Source organism: Sminthopsis crassicaudata, chromosome 3 (genome assembly GCF_048593235.1).
Source record: "Sminthopsis crassicaudata isolate SCR6 chromosome 3, ASM4859323v1, whole genome shotgun sequence".
NCBI lineage: Eukaryota > Metazoa > Chordata > Mammalia > Dasyuromorphia > Dasyuridae > Sminthopsis > Sminthopsis crassicaudata.
The window spans coordinates 249,060,884-249,082,074 of record NC_133619.1 but is presented as its reverse complement, the minus strand read 5'-3'; the positions used below and the strand labels follow the sequence as shown (position 1 = coordinate 249,082,074).

Sequence of the window (21,191 nt, the reverse complement as noted above, 5' to 3'; positions counted from 1 at the left end):
ATATTAGACTTGAGTTGGAGTCACATCATAATTGTACTTATGCTTATCTATATGTTAGTAAGAGGCAATAAAGTATCTTTCAATTACATATCTCAGTTGACATAACCCTTTTTCTTTGCAAAAAAAATTAATTTTTCTGATCCTTTCCGGGCCAAACTGATCCATATAAAAAAATTAGTACATTACAAGGATAGTACCTTAAATAGTGGGATAGCTAGGTGATATAGTAGATAGAGTCCCTGGGCTCGGCATCAGGCAGATCACTGAACTATTTGCTTTAGTTTTCTCATCTGTAAAATGACAATGTTAAAAATCTACAAAAAGGAAATGGCAAACCACTTCAATATCTTTGCCAAGAAAATTCCAGGGACAGTATGGCCCTGTGACAACAATGAAATCCTAAGAGCTGAGGTCTGACTTAGGACTCCCCTAGACAATTCTAGAAATGCCTTTGATCCCAGGTCACAAGGTGGGTACTTCTAGTGATAGGGGTTCTTATAGGAAGCAGTAAATATTTGCCTATTGATTCATTACTTATAGAGATTCCTTACTTCTGGAATTAGAGACACTCCTATATGAAGTCAGTGGAGCTAGGAAATGACAGCTGAACATAGTAGAAAGAGTACTTATCTCCCAGGGTTTTTGTGAGGATGAAATGACTTTATAATTATACATTTAGCACAATGCCCAGCTCATAGTAAGTGCTATACAAATATTAACTACGTTTGTTATTCTTTATCTCTAAAAGGGATTGAACTAAATGATCTTCAAGTTCCCTTCCAATCTCTGACATTCTATTATGACTGTGATTTAGAGGCAGAGTTGATAAATCTTCCCCTGCCCTCTTATTGCTTTCTTACTCTAATCCCACTCTCCCCATCAGTGCCCTCCAATCTCCCACCAAGTGTTGCAGATCATTGAATTACCTTATTTCTCCCCAGGTTTGTCTATTGTAATTGGAATCTGTTCCTTAATAGGGCACTGACTGTACTAGGACAAAGCAGTTTCCCTAGACTTCTGCTTAATTGATCATTCATTTGCATCTGTCATTGCTTGGCACAAGATAGGGACAGAAGCTTAGAGTAATAAAAAAGAACACTTGATTTGAATTAAAAAGGAAAGAAGAAAACAAGAATTAATTAAACACCTACTGTGCGCCAAGCATTTTACAGTTTTCAAATAGTATTTCAATTGCTCTTCACATCAACCATGGGAGTCAGGTGCTATTACTATCCCCATTTTACCATTGAGGAAACTGAGGCAGATAGTAAATGACTTGTCCAGGGTCAGTTCTTGATTCCAGGCTCAGCCGTGATACCTAGCTACCTCTAGGATTCAAATCTTTGCTTTGCTACTTAGTACCTAAGTGACCTTGGACAAGTCTACCTCCTTCAGTCCTATGACTTCAGTTTCTTCATGTGTAAAATCAAGGTGTTGGACTAGATTTTCTAGGTCCTCTCTAACTCTAAATTCTATATAAAACGTTTACATTGCGCATTTTTTGAATTCTCTGGCCAAATATCCTATACCATTGTTTCTAGCTCTGTCCAGAGTCTATCTTTCTTAGCTCCAGAGAATGATTTTGGAAATGAATGAGTTAACTTCTTTAAAACATTGTGAGCTTCTGGGGTGCTCTCTAGAGGACAGCCTTCTTTTCATAAGCACAAACACCTGAAGTTGCCTAAAGAGAACAGCAGACCACAAGCTAGACTCAAAAACCACTATCTGTTTAGTGCCATGATGCCTTTGTGTGTGTGTGGCTACACTGAAATTAAAAAGCTTTGCTTTTAGGGATGCACAAGCAGTAGCTAATGAAATTCTCTGCAGCATTTCATAGCAGTTATAGTGAGTAATTCTATAAGGGAGATGGAATGGGGGAGGAGTAATCATTCAGTATGAATACAGTGAGTATAATGTTAGCATTGGCATTTATCTCTGCATGAACTCAAATTGAAAGTGACCTCTTAGACATCTGGAATGTACATGAATGAGGATATCCTTGCTTTGACAGCAAAACCAAGAAAAAGGTTTTACAGATATTTGACATTTTTTTCCTCATCCACGACCTTCTCTTTATAAGTCTCCAATCATTATAATAACTAGAATGATCAATTTGGGGACCAAAAATCCATTGTTTTGCATGATAGACCAACAGCTATATTTTAAATATTGATGGATAAACAATGGAAAAGGAACTGCTTAGCTAAGAAATAGAGGGGGAAAAAAGGAACCTTTTCTATCAGTTCAAAGCTCTGAGACCAGAAAAAAAGATGAAGATCAAGAAAAATCCTGAGATAAAGATGTGAGCTAATGCAAAAGCTTTGGACATTTTGATATGAGAAGCAGTAAATTGCATATACAAAATCTCCCTTCTTTTCCTGTTCACTGATGTTTTTACTGTCCAGGCATACCAACTTAGGAGCTAAGACAGATGGTCACTCCATGTGGGGTATATGCTATTTTTGGTCTTCTTGATATCCACTGCCCACAAACCTGAGCAAATGGTTTTGAACCAGTTGAACACTGGGTAACTGAGTTCAACATAGATGACCCAACAGTCATTCCCCATCCTTCAATGTAATGGGTAATTCATACATGTACCTTCCCTAGAGATAGTATTAGTCAATGTAGCTGGGGACAATTCAGATAGTAAAAGTTTAATAACTGCATTACTCATTTTTGTTTATTTTCCCCCAGAAAGTTCTAATTATTACTGTTCATTATCCTGTATTGCGTTGGTCCTTTGCAGGGTGTTACACAAGACACAGATGGTCTCAGTTCCTTTATCCTTTTTCTGGTGGGGGACAAGGTCAGCACTTTGGGGGGATGGTAGAGAAAGGGTCTGCATTTTAAAGTTAGATAGATGTCTAAACTCATCCAGAGTGCCTCAGGGAAAATGGAAATGTCTCAAGCTATCTCTTTTTGTTGCTGTTGTTTTTATTGCATTGTTTCAGTCTAGTCCTTCTCTTTGTGACCCCATTTGGGGTTTTCTTGACAAAGAACCTGGAGTGGTTGCCATTTCCTGCTTCAGCTCATTTTACAAATGATGAAACTGAGTCAAACATGGGTAAGTGGCTTGCCCAAGGTCACAAATCTAACTGAGGCTAGGTTTGGACTCATGAAGATGTTATCTTCCTGATTCCAAGTCCAGTGTTCTATCCACCTTGCCATTTAGCTGCCCCATTTCCACTCTGCATTCTACACAGCTAGTAAAACCTTTTTCTTTTCCTTTCTTTTTTTTCCTTTCTCATCCTGCATCTTTCCTTAAACATAGGGAAAACCTTTAGTTGGTAGTGAAATAGAGGGGCAAGGAGTATTTTGGGGAGTAATTATGAAATACTCTGCTGGAAGAAGAATTTCTAGGAGAAAATTTAATTATAAGGGCATGTTAGGATACAGAATTTGGTCCAGTTTTCTAGGTAGACCAAAGTGTGACCTTTTAAACTTTTCCCACTCATGATGCCTTTTCATCCAAGAAGTTTTTATGCAACCCCAGATATATAGGTTTACAAAGTAGGTTTACAAATCAAACATTTAATTAATCCTAATTTTGTGACCTCCACATTCATTTGGAGGTCATGAGCCCAGTTTAAGAAACTTTGAACTAGAGGGAAACTATACAATGGATGAAGAAAATTAAAGGAACTAACCAGAGTCTTAGGTAGGAATTCTCGCACTTGAAACAAAGACAGAGGAAGCCTGAGATAGGATCTTGAGGCCAGAGAGGGATTCAGCACTCTGGCTGAGCTTAGACACCTTACTTTAAAAGGCAGACTCTCTCCCTGCCTCTCCCCCAAAGTGCAGACTCTTCTCTCCCACCAGAAGAGGAATAAGGGACAAAGACCATTTTTGTCTTGTGTAGCACCCTGCAATGGACCAACACTATACAGGTTAATAAGGAGCAATAATTGGAACTTTCTGGGAACAACAACAACAACAAAATAATAAGTAATGCAGTTATTACGGCACATTAGGTTTCAAGTTCATTTTACTTAACCTATGTCATTCTTCTGTGATCCCTTATCCATTTTTCTGGGGAAGGAGATAGCTTTTCTTCCCAGGAATTTTGGTCTATTTCCCCACCCGCAGTTCTATCTGCAAGATTAGGGGTCTCAGGTGGCTGACAAGGTAAGTGGACATTCAGGCCAAAGTTTCTAAAGTTGTAGATCATGACCCTATATGGGGTCTTGTAACTGAATATGGGAATCACCAAATTATGATTAAATAAACATTTGATTTGTATACCTATTTTGCATACCTATACACCTGGGATCACATGAAACATTTCTTGGGCAAAAAACTGGTCATGAGTAGAAAAAGTTTAAGAAGCCCTTCTCTGGTCTACCTAGAACACTGGCCTGGATTCTGTATGCTAACACTCCCTTATATTAAAATTGTCTCCTACAAATTCTTCTTCCAGGCTTGAGGACCCAGGAGTGGTCCAGGCTTTAGGGATGGAAACTAGATCAAGAGAAAAGACTGCAGTTACTAGGGTAGTTGCCATGAATGAGGATGTCATTCCCCAGCAGCTGGGAAAAACAGTTTCTTTCCTGTTTGTTCTCTAAATCCCGACTCCCCTGACTCCCCCTTTCCTTTTTTTCAGACTCTTCTGACCGCCCTCTGGTTGCTATGGCAACACTTCTCTTGCTGAGATATCTTAGGCAGACAGGTATTCTTAGGCAGATAAATGTTACTGAAGCTTTTGAAGCAATTCTGGACATCTCTTCCATTTGCCTTAAATGCCAGGAGGGGGGTAACTGGAAGAAATGTATTTTGTTGCAGAAGCCAGTGCCTTTGCCTAGGGCATGCTGAGAGCTAAAATGATGATAATGGTTCTCTCACCCTAATTTGTTGCCCTCCACAATCCAGTTTACCTGCAGAAGCCTCGCTGATAAGGTTTAACAGGCTATAAACTTTAGAGCAATTAATTACCTGCAATATAAAAGTGAATTATTGTTACCATAAAATAAACAAATTTACTTAGATTTTGGCTCCAAAAGAACTATATTTGGTGAAATGTGTGCATAAAGGGGAATATTCTTTGAATTGTGCAGCTTGAAGAGAAATAGAGAAAAGTAACCTTAAAAGTATTTAAGAGTAGAAGCTAGAGCTTGGTAGGTAGAAACTCCAGCCATAGTGTTTGAGAATCAAAATGACTTAGGAGTCTAGATGTTTTTTGCTTCTGATGCCAGGCTCTAAATTATATCTGATTACAGCTAGCTAGTAATAGGGATAACTGGCTCCTATAAATTTCAGTAATTGGAACAAAACCCCACTTGTCTCTATCCAAATTCTAATTCTAGAACTGGCAATAAACTGGAGATTTTTTCAAGAACTAGTTAGTCATAGATAGGGTATGCAGCAGTCAGGACTGGGAAAGCCTAGTCAGAAGGGAGTCTTGGGAACTTCATGTGAAACAGAGGACAGAGCTGGCTAATAAAAAAATAAGGTATCAGTGTTAATTTAAAGACTAGGTACCAGTTCAGTTGCCTAGATTTAAAGTCAGTGGTTCTCTCTTGAAATCTCATGTTCTGGGAGATCCTTCAATAGGAAACACTTTCCTAAGTTGCTTTGCTTTAGAACTGTTTAACTAGCAAATAGCAGTCCCATAGTCTGCACCAAATGCTCTCTCCCTCTTCCCTCTAGGAACGATTAGGAAGCAAGAAGAGGAGTAATAAGGTTGAGGAAGAAGAGAGGAAAAAGTAGGTAGAGATAAAAAGGGAAATGGAGGAATAATGTTAGGAAATTTTTTTAAAAAGAATTTCAGTGGTAGCCATGACAAAATACAGATGGCAACATGATGGTTTACTGTGAGAAAAGAATTGACTCTCACTGCTGATGTTACCACATGAGCTTGGGAAATTCAAGAGTCTAAGTGTAATGCTATATAAAACAAAGAAAATGAATAAGATGGTCTCTGAGGTATTCTCAAATCCTAGATATGTGATTCCATGACCCTCTAACTCTGAAAATGGATTAAATTGCCAATAGGAACTGGAGCAGGTGGAATAACCAGAATAGTGGAGACCTATTAGAGAAAAAAACAAAATAAGAGGGAAATAAACATTGATCAAGAACCTGCTGTATGCCAGGCACTGTGCTAAGCATTTTACAAATATTATCTCTCTTGATGATCACAAGGGAAACATTTTATAGATGTGGAAACAGAAGCAAGCAGGTTAAAGTAACTTGCCCAGAATCACACAGGTAAATCTTTCCATTTGAAAATGTTCTCTTGCTTCTCTCTTCCACATGATTGCCCAAGGTCTTAGGGCTGGTTAGTAAGTAACAGAATCGGGATTAACAAGCACTTAGTGCTTTTTTATGGAGTCTAAGGGGTCTAGCATAAAGCCTAGCTGATACTCAATGATTTTTGGTGTTCTGCCATTTGATGTTCAGCTATGTCCAATTCAGTGTGATCCCCATTTGAGGTTTTCTAAGCTAAGATATTGAACTGGTTTGCCATTCTCTTCTCCAGATCATTTAACAGATGAGAAACTGAGGCAAAAAAAGGTTAAATGACTTCTCCAGGATCACAGCTAGTAAATGTCTGAGGCCGGATTTGAACTCAGGAAGATGAGTTCACATGCACATTTTTAATATATATGCATATTTACATATAAAATCATACAAAATATATACACAACATGTGTGTATGTGTATACATATATATGTCATATCAATATTTGTCAAAGCATTTCCTTGACATTTTTACATTAAATTATTTTCATTAATAGAAATCATTTTTTGCAGAGGTTGAGCTGACCATCTTTGATAAGCTTCACACATTCTCCTTTACATTAGCTATCCACTAAACCATACATCTTAAAGTTTTAGTCACAGAAAACAAATATTAAATTTTGTCTCCTATAAAAATTTAAAAAAACCCTTTGGCTTTTCACAAATTATTCCACAATGAATCATATTTTGTAATAATTTTTCTAAACTGAAAACTGATTAAAACATTTTTCTTTCCTGTTCATTTTACTTCTATGGAGTAAGAAAAGCACCAGATAAATACTACACAAACACATAATAACAAATCTGAAGTCATTTGATCTACCAAGGTACATATGGAAGTTCAGTTCGGCTGGTTTTCAGTCTTATCTAACTCTTCCTGATCCTATTCGGATTTTCTTAGTAAAGATATGGAAGTAATTTGCCATTTCTTTCTCCAGATCATTTTACAGATGAGGAAACCTACAGTCACACAGCTAGTTTCTGAGACTGGATTTGAACTCAGTTTTTCCTGACTCCAGGTCTAGCACTCTATCCATTGTTCCACTTAGCTACTCTTTAGCTTCTGAATGTAACCCAACTATTAGTGTAGATGATTTTTAATTTTGTTCCACTACAAAGCATTTTTTTGTATGAAGTGATTTCCCAAGATCAAACAGCCAGTAAATGTCTGAAGTTAGATTTGAACTCAAGAAGATGAGTCTTTCTGATTCCAGATCTGGTGCTCTATTTGCTGCATCAGCTAGTCACCCCACATGGAAGTTAAATTAAGTACAATTACAAAGAATTCTTTAAAGAAATAGGCTTAAATTGGAGAAATACTAATTGCTCATGTGTAGTACAAGCAAACATAATACTAACAATAATACTGCCTAAATTAATTTACTTATTTAATATCATACTAATCAAAGTACCAAAACACTATAGAACAAGAAAAAAAATAATGAAATTTACCTGGAGAAATTAATTCAGTCAAGAATTTCAAGGGAAATAATGAAAGAATGAGATAGAAGGGAATTTAGAAGTATCAAATCTCAAAGTGTCCTACAAATCAGAAATCATTTCTACCTCTGCCATGTGTGGGACATTGAACATATTATCAACTCTCTCTGGGCTCAATTTCCTGATCTGGAAAACAAAGGATGTCATTAGATAGCTTCTTAGGTCCCTTTCAAAATGGCAATCTACAGTTTTATGATTTTGAATTAGGGAGAGAAAGAAATATGAAGAAAACAGGGATAAATTATTTCAAGTTTATGATTAGAAAAAGAAATCATCTTATATGTGTCCTTTACACAAAAGGAAAGAAGAAAAGAAGAAAGGAAGGAAGGAAGGAAAGAAGGAAGGAAAATTAATTATGCCCTACAGCACATTTGGTAATAGAGCTTATTAAAATGGCTCATTGGAGAGTGAGACAATCACCTTGCACACTGGGTTGAGGAACTCTTTTAAGATGGGAAATAGAAACAGCAGGGGAACACAGGAAGTTATAGAGCTTCAGAGATATGAGTGAGAAGATAAATTGGGTTGAGACATGGGAGGGAGGGGACAGTAATTAGAAAAGGCAAGTAGGTCAAGAGATACTGGAGCTTATTCCAATGCTGAGGGGAAGTGAAACAGATGAGAAAGAGAAGTTGATAATGAAAGAAATGGACTCCCTTCAGTTGGTGTTCACTCCCCCACTGGCAACAACTTTATTCAAAACTATAATGTGGAAAATGTGGTTTCTTGAATCATAGTCTGTCATTTTTAAATGAAACAGAAAAGAAATTTTTTTTTCTTTATTGGCATCAAAATTCTCACTTAATACTTATTGAATGATCCATAATTTCATCTTTGTAGATATTTTTCAGAGGTACAGATCTCAACTCCTTTTTATTTCTTTTGAAATAAATAGTTGTTCAGTCATCTTCAGTTGGGTTCAACTCTTTGTGACTCCATCTGAAGTTTTCTTGGCAAGGATATAAGGTTTGCTGTTTCTTTCTCTAGTTCATTTTACAGGTAAACAAATTGAGTCAAACAGGGTTAGATGACTTGCTCAGAGTCACATAGCTAACAAGGATGTGAGGTTGAATTTAAACTCAGAAAGGTGAGTTTTCCAGACTCCAGGCCTGGTACTCTATTCACTGTACCACCCAACTGAAATAAATAATAACCTAAAATCATCTCTATGCTTTGCTAGTCTGAGTTTAAGATGACAGTTCCATACAGACTACCACCAGGTCTATTTCCAAAGCCTTTCCCACATAGCAGGAGAGAGCAAAATTTATATTTTATACTTGCTATTCTAATATTATAGCATTCAAAGCTTAAAATAAACTGAACATCACAATGAGAAATCATACCAGGACTTATTAGGGGGCAAAATACTAAATTAGGCCTAAATTTCAAAAGGGTATTAGTAAGCCTTAAAAATAAAAATCAAGCACATATTTGACCTATATCAGATTGTTTGCTGTGTTGGGATATGAGAGGTAAGAAGGGAGAGGGAGAGAAAATTTTGGAACACAAAATCTTACAAAAATAAATGGTGAAAATCATTTTTACATGTATTTGGAAAAATGAAATACTATTGAAAAATCTAAATAATAATTAATTTTTTAGAAAAAAGAAAAAAAGAGTTGATGAGAGAACAAAAATAAATAAATAAATAAAAGCAAATCCAAGTTTCTGGGGTTGTCAACAATATTTTAAGACCTGTGTGACTTAGCTGTGATATACTAACATAGTGTTAGCAATAGTGGATTTTTCTGATTGACATGTAGATGAACTGAATTTTCTATTGGCAAAATACAACACCAAAGCACTCTTTTATTATACACAATTATCCCTAACTAAGGGCCAGCCAGGTAACAGTGGCTAGAGTATTGAGCTTCAAGGCAGGAAGACTTCCTGAATTCAAATCTGGCCTCAGTCACTAACAAGCTATGTTTGCCTCAGTTTCTCATGTGTAAATGAGCTTGAGAAATACATATCAAACCAGTTCAGTATTGTTGCCAAGAAAACCCAAATGGGGCCTTGAAAGTGGGCCATGACTGAAACTACTAAACATTCTTAATAAAGACCGGAATTCAAGAGAAGTGGGTGTAGAACACACATCCTGCCTCCATGATCTGCCTTTTGTACCAACTCAAATTCATTTGCAAACTGAAGAAAATCTTAGAAATGTGCAGTATTGTCAGAAAAATAACTTAGATAGCTTTGTGTAACTAAAGGGTTTGGTCTGTAGCCCAGACCTGGGGGTGGAAAAGGGAAACTAAATCTCAACCTAGGGCACGCTGCCTGGCTTTTTGTTAGCTAGTTGTGGTGGTTATAACTAAAAGAGCTATTATAAGCCAACTTTTAGCTGGTAGAAGTTCTAGACAGCATATCTTAGTAAACTGGCCCTGAGATGGCCTGGCTGGCCCTTAAGAGACGAGCCTGAAATTTAATGACTGGAAACAAGGTCCAATAGAGATGTGAAGAGACCAGCTAAGCAACAAACCAACAGATACTATGTGATAGGATTGGCTGAGTCCAGTGGAACAGAGACAATCGCCAGCATGGAGCAGACCCAGTGAACCCCCTCAGAGAGATATGTCCATCAAACACACTCAATGAAAAACAAGTTTAGTAAAGTATCAAAAACACCATCAGAAGATATCAGTATTGGAGATATAAGTTGACTCTCCATATGCAGGCTTTTCATTCACAGAGAAAAAATTCAACAAACATTTATTAAACATCTACTTTGTGCTGGGCACTATGCTAAGGCCATGCATTTTCACTCTCACTGATGTTTATAAAAAAGTGTGTCCTACATCTATGAGTGGAATGTACTCTTATAAATCTTTACTGTGCTAGTTAACTAAATGCCTTTGCTTTCAATTAATTGTGTTTTCTTACTGGCTAGAGAAAACAAACAGGTCAATGGGAGTTTGTGAATTATTGTTCTGAACTGATACAGAATACCTTGAATCAGGAGTAGCTATTCTGGGGACCCCAAATATGAAAGAGAGTACCCCAGTGGATGGATATGCTACATGATATAAGGGACTATCTGAACTTCCTTAATAAGGAGTCGCCCATCCATTCATTGTTCACTAAGGCAACCCAGATTTTTAGAAGTCTTTATCATGTAGAGAAATATTCATGAAAGAAATAGGACAGATTATGGTGACAGTTTCTTGAAAACTCTTCCCTAAATTGGCCATCTTAATTTCTTACACATTTTACTTTCAATTTACTGTCATTCTTTTAGACCTTTTCATTGAATGACCATTCACTAGTAATAAATACATTAAGGTAATCACCAGGAAACACATGATCACTTGGTGTTTGCATATAAACTAAGCTGTTATTCTTTTTCAAAAATTTTTGTAATAGTTTTTTTTTTTATTTTCAAAATACATGCAAAGATAGTTTTCAACATTCCCTTGCAAAACTTTGTGTCCCAAATTTTTCTCCTTCCCTATTCCCTGCCTCCCTCCCTTCCTAGATAGCAAGTAATCCAATATAGGTAAACATGTTAAACTGTTATTCTTGACATGGGAGGAAAAAATAAAAACAAAATCTGTGTCTTGAAAAAAGAAAAAGAAAGAAAATCTTTTCCCTGTTGCCACCATTTGCATTCTCCAGGAGTCAGCTTCAGAATATATCCTGACCTCAAGGAGTTTATAGATGTATCTAAGCTAGTGACCTAGATTTTGATGTATATAATGTCAAGAATGGAGATGGCATGAGGAACAAATCATTCTGTCAAAGCCTAGCAAATTAGAGGTTGGATGTGGGTGCTAGTAGCATAATAAATAGACTGAGTAAGGAAGCATCTAGGAACTAGAAGTTTGGCTGGGTGTAGGCAGGATTGATACATTGTAAATATGTAGGTGTGCCTTCAAATTAAAATTCAAGCAATCAAAGAAAGAAAGCTGGTGTCTGGATGAGTGCAAATAATTCAATCTGAGCCAAGAAATTTTATTTATTTTTAAATCATAGATTTTTGACCAGCAGGATGTAAGAGATGAAGAGATAGAATTGACAAGACTTGCCAACTAATTGAAGTTGGGATTGGACAGAGAGGGAAGAGTTGCAGTTTTTAGTTTAATTCAATAATTATTTATTAAATGCCTCTGGTATTTAAAACCAATAAGATATGGAGGCCACAAAGACAAACTGAAACTGAGAACATGATGATGCTTTCAATAGTAGTAGGTGTGTTGGAAGAGGGACAAGGCAAAGTGTTCTGGATTTGCTAGCTGAGGACCCAGGTTCAAATGCTGGCCTTGCTACCTACCACCTTTGTGACTTGGTGAAAATAATTTTGCCTCTCTGCTCCTTAGATTTCTCTTGTAAAATGAGGGATCTAGACTAGATGGTTTCTTTTCCCATTCTATATGTTACTTAGGGTTGTTTATTACATGAAAAGCATTAAAAGAGAGGGTAAAGAAATCAAGCAAGCAAGAAAAAGATCTAGAATACTTCTATTTAAACCATTTTTCCTTTTCTTTTTCTTTTTCTTTTCTTTTTTTTTTTTTTTTTTGCTGAGGCAATTGGGGTTAAGTGACTTACCCAGGGTCACACAGCTAAGACATTTTAAGTGTTTGAGATCAGATTTGAACTCAGGTCCTCCTGACTCCAGGACTGGTGCTCTATCCACTGTGCCATCTAGCTGCCCTCCCCGCCCCTTTTTTTTAAAGGCAGACAGGTTTAAGTGACTTGCCCAGGGTTACACAATAAGTATCTGAGTATTTGAACTCAGAATTTCCTGACTCTAGGACCAGTGCTCTGTCCATGGTACCAACTAAGTGCCCCCCTTAAAACCTTTTTTTTTTTTTTTTTTTTTTTTTTTTTTTCAAAGCAGTAAATCAAGTAACAGGATTGACTTGAACTGGAAAGGGAAGCTGGGCTAGAATAGACAAAAACCCTTCTGGGGAAACAGTAAGGAAAAAAAAAACCTCAGGCTACTAAGGAAAATGATATACGAAGAAAGGGGATTTATAATAAAGGCTAAGACAAAATAAAAAAATAACAACATAAAAGTTCAGTTGAATAACATATAGCCAAAGTCCAGGCATTTTTTGGAGTCATTTAGTCTTTTTTTTTTTTTAATCTTCTATTTTCACATTGCCTAAATTTCCCTCATGTCTGTCTACCTTAGCTTCCAGGAAGTCATTCCATGGAGCAAAGAAAACTTTTTTAAAGAAAAAACAAGGGAGAGTGAGAGGAAGAGAAAAAGGAACAAACAATTATATAATCCTACCATGTGCTAGATACTGTGCTAAAGTGTATTTTACAAATCTTAACTCATTTGATTCTTACAACAATCTTGGCAGGTGATACTGTTATCTCCATTTTAGGAAAACTGAGGCAAATATAGATTGTCAATTGCCTAGGATCACATAGCTTCCTGACTCTAGGTCCAGCAAAATCAATCAATAGATTAAAAAATTCAAAGCACATACAATGTTTCATCCCGTGGATTTTCAATCTTTGCAAAATTATGGAGGAAGTATCTCTTTTGGGGGAGTCATGCTTGTTTTTTTTTACAATTTTGCAATATTTAGTGTTGTTTTGTTGTGGTTCTTTCCAATTTTCATTGTTATAATTATTTATATTGTTTCTTGTCTTCATCAATTCATGTAGGCTTTATATGCTTCTCTATATATACTATATTCATAATTTCCTACAATACAGTAATACATGTAATACCATATTTATATACCACCACTTGTTTAGCCATGCAATCAATGGGTCTTGACTTATTTTCTCTTTTTTTACTAATATTAAAAAAAAAAAAAGAGTCACAGACCATAAAGGGGGATGGGTAATTGCATTGAAGTTCTATTACAAATTAAATATACTTATACATACACACAAAAAAAAGCAGAAAAGAAAGTCAAGAAGAGGTGTTTTTTTTGTTTTTGTTTTTTGGGTTTTTTTAGAAAATAGTTTAAAGAAAAGTAATAAGATCATCATCACCAAGAATCTTACTGTGCTCAGCTCCTTTATTCTTCTTACTTTAATAGACTGGTCACATGAGCTTGAATGAAAAAAAAATTAAGTCATCCACATTAATAGATGGGCTATACTCAGGAACTTAAGGATAATACAATAGATAGAGTGCCATGCCTAGAGGCAGGAAGGCATATGTTCAAATTCAGTCTCAGACACTTACTAGCTGTGTGGCTCTACAAAGTTACTTCACTGGATTTGCCTCAGTTTCCTCATCTGGAAAATGAACTGGAGAAGGAAATGGCAAACCACTCTAGTATCCCTTCCAAGAAAACCCCAAATAGGGTCACAAGAGTCACTATGACTGAAAATGACTGAACAAAATTTTAGGAAACGAAATGTCCAAAGATCTGAGATGTGTAGTTTTTTCACTCTTTTAAGAAATGCATCACACAAGAAAAATCACAAATACTTTCCACTTTATGTATAGTACCTTACAGCATTAAAAGAATAGTCCTTGAATTAACCCAAAGGTGGTTTAAAAAAAACTCATGCAAGAAATTTAAAGTTATTTTCTTAAGTATAGTCTAGGTTTTTAGATTACACTCCATCAATTAATGGTGGCTCAAAATTAATTGTTCAGAGTACTTCTATGGATAGAGGAAGTTCTCTTATCCAGATACTAACTATATCAAGGAAAGCACAGGTCTAATGACTATCCTTATTCCTTGTAGAATAAACTTAATCACATGATAACTTGATGGTTAAAACTGGATGAAGCATATTTTTCTTTTTCAGTTTATGTAAATGAAATAATAAGGATAGTCATTAGACCTGTGCTTTCCTTGATATAGTTAGTATCTGAATAAGAGAACTTCCTCTATCCATAGAAGTACTCTGAACAATTAATTTTGAGCCACCATTAATTGAAATTGTACGAAAAGTTATCTTCTCTCTCCAAAAATATTCAAACACTGAGACTGTGTCTTGGTAACCTTACAGTTGCAATAGTCATCATGGTATTAATAGAGTTCTCTCTCTCGTGCGCCAATTTAGAGAAAAGAGTTTCTTTTTTAAAGTCCTTTTTTTTTTAAAGCCAGGGCAAAGGAAATGATAGTGATTTATAGTGGAAAGTAGATTGCCATTCAGTCAGAATCACAGCACTGTTTTGCTTACCATGTATTGGGTATTTTCCACTGAAAGATCTTTGTCTTGGAAAGTAATAAAGCCTAGTTTTTTCAGTTACTCATTGTGAAAAAGTTACAGTGTGAAAATGAATTCTAAAGGGTGCCAAAAAGATTGAAATCTGAAATAACTGTCATCAACCAAAAGGTCAAAACTGCAAAGTTAGCTGAATTCAGACCATAGGAAGACAGCTGAATGCCCTAAAAATCTATTGCACTCCAAGTGCTTCCCACACAGATTATCTTCAGTTCTTGTGAGAATGGATCAAATAGTGCCATTGAAAACCTAAGTCTGTAAGCTTATGTTGGATTTTATGTACTGCAAAGTTTTACTTGTGTTTATTTTTTAAATTACATATAAAATGGATTAGTCACAACAGATAGATGGAAGCAGCCTCTTTTTAAAAAAGCATAGCTGAAGTGAAGCTAAAACTCTCCAGTTTTTATATACTTATGTGCTACAAAATGTCAGTGCTTGTTAGCAACTGCTACTTTGGTATGTCTTCCAAAATAGGCATCAGTTTAGACAGGCAGAAAAAAGAAAAGTGTTTCTATAAATGTATTCAGGCCAAATTAGGAGAGACAAGATTTTGCCCTGCCTTGTACCTAGTTCTGTGTTTCTGTGAGGCAGCAGGATAGAAAAACGCCTCATCCAACTCAAAATATGCATTTCAGCACAGGACACTGTAAACAGAGTTGTAGTGGGGCATTTGCTAATTGCTACTGTTGTTGTCCAGTCTTCTTTGTGACCTCTTTTGGGATTTTCTTGGCAAAGATACTAGAATGCTCTTCCTTCTCCAACTTATTTTATAGATGAGGAAACTGAGGCAAAACAGGGTTAAGTAACTTGTCCAGGATCACGCAGCTAATAATGTCTGATGCAGATTTGAACTCAAGAAGTCTTCCTGACTCTAGACCTGCCATTCTATCCACTGCACCACCAATGCACATTAGAAAACCAATACAAATATTGATGAAGCAAAAATACTTAAGGATATATAGTATATTTATACAGAATGCATACTGTACACTGGAGATGACAAACATACAGCTTGAAAGCTGGCAAAACTCCCTAGTGGAGCTCAAACCAAATTAAAGTGTTATTAAGGAATGCTAAACAAAACAAATAAAAATAAAATACAGTATAAATAATGTCAATTTGTAGTTTTCTAAGTCAACATGGGACTTTAAGAATCCATTCTCTGAGTTTGATAACACTTGCACTATACACACGTACATATGTATGTATATTACTCTGTATGGGCATGTTACAGTAAGTGGGGAGAGTGGGGAGAACAGTAGGCTTGGAGTTAAGATTTCAAATCCCATTTTAGAGATTTTGCTAGCTGTAGACCCTGGGCTTTAATCGCTTAGTCTCTTTCTGCCTCAGTTTCCTCATCTATAAAATGGGGATAATGTTGGCATCTGTGTCATAAGGTTGTTGTGAGGATCCAATGAGGAAACATTTACAGTGCTTGCAACTTTAAAAACACTCTAAAAGTATGCTTGTTCTCTCCACATATAAACACGTAAATAGAGAGCGAAATCTATGTAATATATGAATTGTCTTATAATATGATTTGTATATATTATTTTATTTTACATATATGTGGAGAAGGAAATATATACATACATGTATATGTATGTATTTCTATATATAGTGTGTACATTTGTACATATGTGCATATACTTATGTGCACTGAAAGAATATTTATACACATATAGAGCTTTAAAACTGCAAAACACTACATTTTTTCATTGAATCCTCACAAACCCTCTGAGATAGGTCCTATTGCATATGTGTGTATATCTTTATTTTATACACAGAGAGAGAAGGAGAGAAAGAAACATACACATATCCAGATACTTCTTTTCATTTCAGCGAGACTATTTTATGCTATCTGAAATTTCATTGCTTTGTTATAATTTTCATTCAGTGAAGGCATTTGTTCAAATGTAGCAAATTCAATGTCAGTTTCCCATTTTAGATCTTGCCTTGTACAGCTACACTTGACACCTTGTGTCAATCTGTTAAAAAAAAAAAGTTTGAGAAGTATGTAATATCAGGTAAATCCAGAGGAAGTTGAAGGTAGTTTTAAATAAAATATTTTCCAACTGTTAAAAAAAATGTTAAATGAATGAATGCAAGCATAATGGACCTGTCTTCCACAGGAAAACTTTTTAAAGACACTTGAAAACAATTATATTCCTCTTAAACCTTTCCTCTAGATTGAAAATTGTCACTTTCTTCATCTATTTTTTATGTGTTTCAAGGCTTCTGACCCTCCTAAATAACTTTTCTGGGAAAATTAATCGATGTTTTTCTGAAACTGTAGCATGAAGAACAATAAGAAATATACCAAATTTAAAAGAAAGAAAGAAAGAGAGAGAGAGAGAGAAAGAAAGAGAGAGAGAGAGAGAGAGAGAGAGAGAGAGAGAGAAAGAAAGAAAGAAAGAAAGAAAGAAAGAAAGAAAGAAAGAAAGAAAGAAAGAAAGAAAGAAAAAGAAAGAAAGAAAGAAAGAAAGAAAGAAAGAAAGAAAGAAAGAAAGAAAGAAAGAAAGAAAGAAAGAAAGAAAGAAAGAAAGAAAGAAAGAAAGAAAGAAAGGATAGCAAGACAACATGACTTTTCTCTTTCTATTCAACATTAGCCTTAGCTGGATGAAGCCAAAGATTGTTTTGTCTTTCTTGTCTGCTAAATCACACTTGTTGATTTATACTAAGATTACAATCTATTAAAGTCCCCAGATTTTCCTCACTTCATCTGGTTTGCTGACATTGTTTTCTTATTCTATACTTCTACAGTTGATTATTTTTAACTTAAATAAAGGACTTTCAAAGAGGCAGCTAAGTGACTCGGTGGATAGAATGCTAGGCCTGGAGTAAGGAAGGCCTAAATTCAAATCCAGCCTCATAAATTTACTATGTGTGCCGTGGGCAAGTCACTTAACCCCAGCTGTCTCAGTTTCCTCATCTGTAAAATGAGCTATAGAAGGAAATGTCAAACTACTCAATTATCTTTGCCAAGAAAACTCCATGGACAGTATGGTCCGTGGGATCACAAAGCATCAGACATAACTGAATAACAACAAATGGAACTTCCAATTTATTTCTACTTTATTAGATTAGATTTGACCTATTGTTCTGGCTTCCTGATCTTTTTAAGATGCCAGTTCTTCCATCTAAAATATTAACTCTCTATCTGTCTCAGCTTCACATCATCTGCAAATTTGGTAAACAAGCCATCTAATCTTTCATCCAGTCATCCATAAAAATATTAAACACAAAAGGGCCAAGGAAAGCATTGTATTCTGGCAATGACCTTCCCCTAGATTGACCTTGAGCTATTGATACTCTTTGGGTCTGGCTGGTCAATCAGTTCAGAATGCACTTGACTGTACATGAAATAAAAATTTCTTCATACTGCCTAAAACAGTATTATAATATGATTTTCTCAAATTCCTTGCTGAAATTCAGTTATATTTTGTCTTTGGAATTACCCTGATCTACCACTGTACCAGATATAATGAAAGAGAAAAGAAAAGAGAAAAAGTGAAACAGAGAGCCAGAGAGAAAAAGAAACAGAGAGACAGAGAAAGAGCCACAGACCCCCCCCCCCACACACACACACACAGATTAGTCTACCACTACCATAATTTGTTCTTGATGAACCCATGGCTAGTACCTAGTAATTAGTGCTTCCTTTTTTGTTTGTTTGTTTTTAAAGAACTCACATCATCCCCTATAATAATACCTTTTAAAATTTAAAAGAATCATGATTAAGTTTACCTTACTGTGGTACAATTCTTGTGGTTAGTAGAATTCACCCTTTAGAAAATTGGGGCAATGTTTGCCTTTTCTTCCCAGTATTGATCTTATCTTTTCTATTATCTTTCTTTCAGTTCAAACTAGCTAAGACTAGCCTTTCTTGTTCTCCTTATCATTGATTGTAAGTCTTAGCTCATTTTGCTTAACTCATTCTGGGCTATAGAGTTCTTGACATTCTCATATAACCACACCAAGTTTTTATATCTATTTTCAATCATCTGATCTTGCATCTGTCTTCTATACATGTCTTTCCTTAACCTGAGGGGGAGGAACAAGCATTTATTATATGCCTGCTATGTGCTAAGCCCCATGCAAATACAATCTCATTTGATTTGCATAGCAATCTTGAGAGATAGGTATCATTCTCATCCCCATTTTACAGATGGCAAAACTGAGGGAGATAGGTTAAGTGATTGGCCTAGGACCGTACACAGCAAACAAATGTCTCAGGCTGGATCTTCTGTGTTTTGGGCCCAGTGCTGTAATCAGTAGGCCCTATCGCCAATTTGTTCTACCACTGGACTTCAATAACTCTGGAAGAGAGTGAGGCAAATGTTTTTTATGTTTCACTTAAATCCAATTCACAAACAAGTCAAGACCTCACCCATGATGTCACTGGAACTCTTTGATAATGAAGGGCAAAGTTAGCTTTGGGGGAACTGAACAAATTCCCTGTACCTGTTCTGATTTCTTTAGGCTGTTTTTCCTTGTTTTCCTCAGAAGATCCATCACTGTTTTTAGGTTTCCAGAACACATCTCCCCCTGTGACATCTTCTTTCAAGTCCCACAGCTGAGTAGGACACTTGGGTCTTATAACTTCCAAATTCAAACTGTCCCTAGCAGAGAATATGATCCAAGGAAAAATTACCTGAGCTAAACATAGAAAACATTGCAATGTGAATGTTTGATCTTTGGTACTCCCAGACTCCTCTTTCTGCTCCTTTTTCTTCTCTTTCACCCACCATACTCCTAATGCTTCTCCCTCCTTTCCCTTGCTCTGAGTGGTGGTACTTGTGAACTGGTTCAAGTTAATAAGAGAGGCCGTGTTGCATAAGGGCCTTTGTGTCAGGAAAATCTGAGTTTAAATCTGCCCTCAGATAGTAGTTGTGTGACCCAGACAAGTCATTTCATCCTGTTTGCCTCAGTTTCCTCACATTTTTCATATATTTGCATCTTTGAATAAAAGTAAAATGAGCTGGAGAAAGAAATGGCAAACCACTCCAGCATCTTTGCCAAGAAAACCCCAAATAGGGTCACAAAGAGTCAGATACAACTGAAAAAGGACTGAGCAACATGTTAAAGCAAATATATGGTCCACAAAACTCTGGTTTCAAGTCACAGGTTATTTTTCTGAAACTATTGCTACCTTGCTACTTAAGAGAACTAATTATGCCAACATTGTTATTAAGAAACTCTTTTCTTAAAAGTATACCATGCTAATTAATTTTAAAAAGGAAAGGGACTTGATATATAACTTTCCTGTAGTTAAAATACTTGTTAAATAAATAGTCTATTAAATGCTAAAAAGCAAACCAAGGACCAAGTGTTATGCTCTGAGCAAATAAAAGGTCAAGTGCTCAATAAAGATTTACTATCTCCAGAGAAGTAATATGGCCATAGTGGATCAAAAGCCACTCTGAAATCAAGAAAGACTGGGATCAAAACCTGCCTTTTAGATATACTTTGTGACCATGGACAAGTCACTCAAACTCTCATTGCCACATGACAACTTTTTAAGACTACAAATTACTGACAAGTTGCCAGTCTGTGTCAGTCAAAGGAGTTTACATGTGATAGATAGAATACTAGGCAGGAATCAGGAGCTGAGTTCAACTTCAGCTTCAGAGACTTAACACTTCCTAGCTGTGTGACCCTAAGCAAGTCACTTAATCTCAATTGCCTACCCAAAAAAGAAAAAAAGAAAAGAAGAGAAAAGAAAAAAAGAAAAGGACTCATAAAATAAGAAAATGCTTATTTCTTCTTTTCCAACCTCCTGCTTAGTTTTCCTTTCTTTTTTCCTTTTTGTCTCTCTTCCTTCCTGACATATCAAAGGTCCAAGCCAATCTCTTCTCCCGTGTAAAAAAAAGCAAGATAGTAGAATTTAAATGTTGTGATCATAGAATTATTGACATTTCCTTCCTTCCTTCTTTCTTTCCTTCCTTCTTTCCTTCTTTTCTTCCTTCCTTCCTCCCTCCCTCCCTCCTTTTCTTCCTTCCTTCCTTCCTTCCTTCCTTCCTTCCTTCCTTCCTTCCTTCCTTCCTTCCTTCCTTCCTTCCTTCCTTCCTTCCTTCCTTCCTTCCTTCCTTCCTTCCTTCCTTCTTTCTGGCCATTCTGAATAAGCTAGCTTGATATCTATGTTATTATTGATATTTTTTATATCTTTGCATCTTTGAATGAAAGCAAAAAAATGCCTAAAGTTAATTCCTAAAGATCTCACCCCAAGTCTCTCAAATCTTCCCAAAGCAATATGTGTAATGATATAGAGCATGTGGCTGGTACAGTGCAGTTCACTA

General features: G+C 36.0%; 1 protein-coding gene across 5 annotated transcripts in view; it reads left to right on the top strand.

The window, feature by feature from the left end:
• CRACDL (CRACD like) overlaps nt 1-21,191 on the top strand; it is a 227,623-nt gene that overhangs the window by 197,190 nt on the left and 9,242 nt on the right. The window lies entirely within an intron of this gene.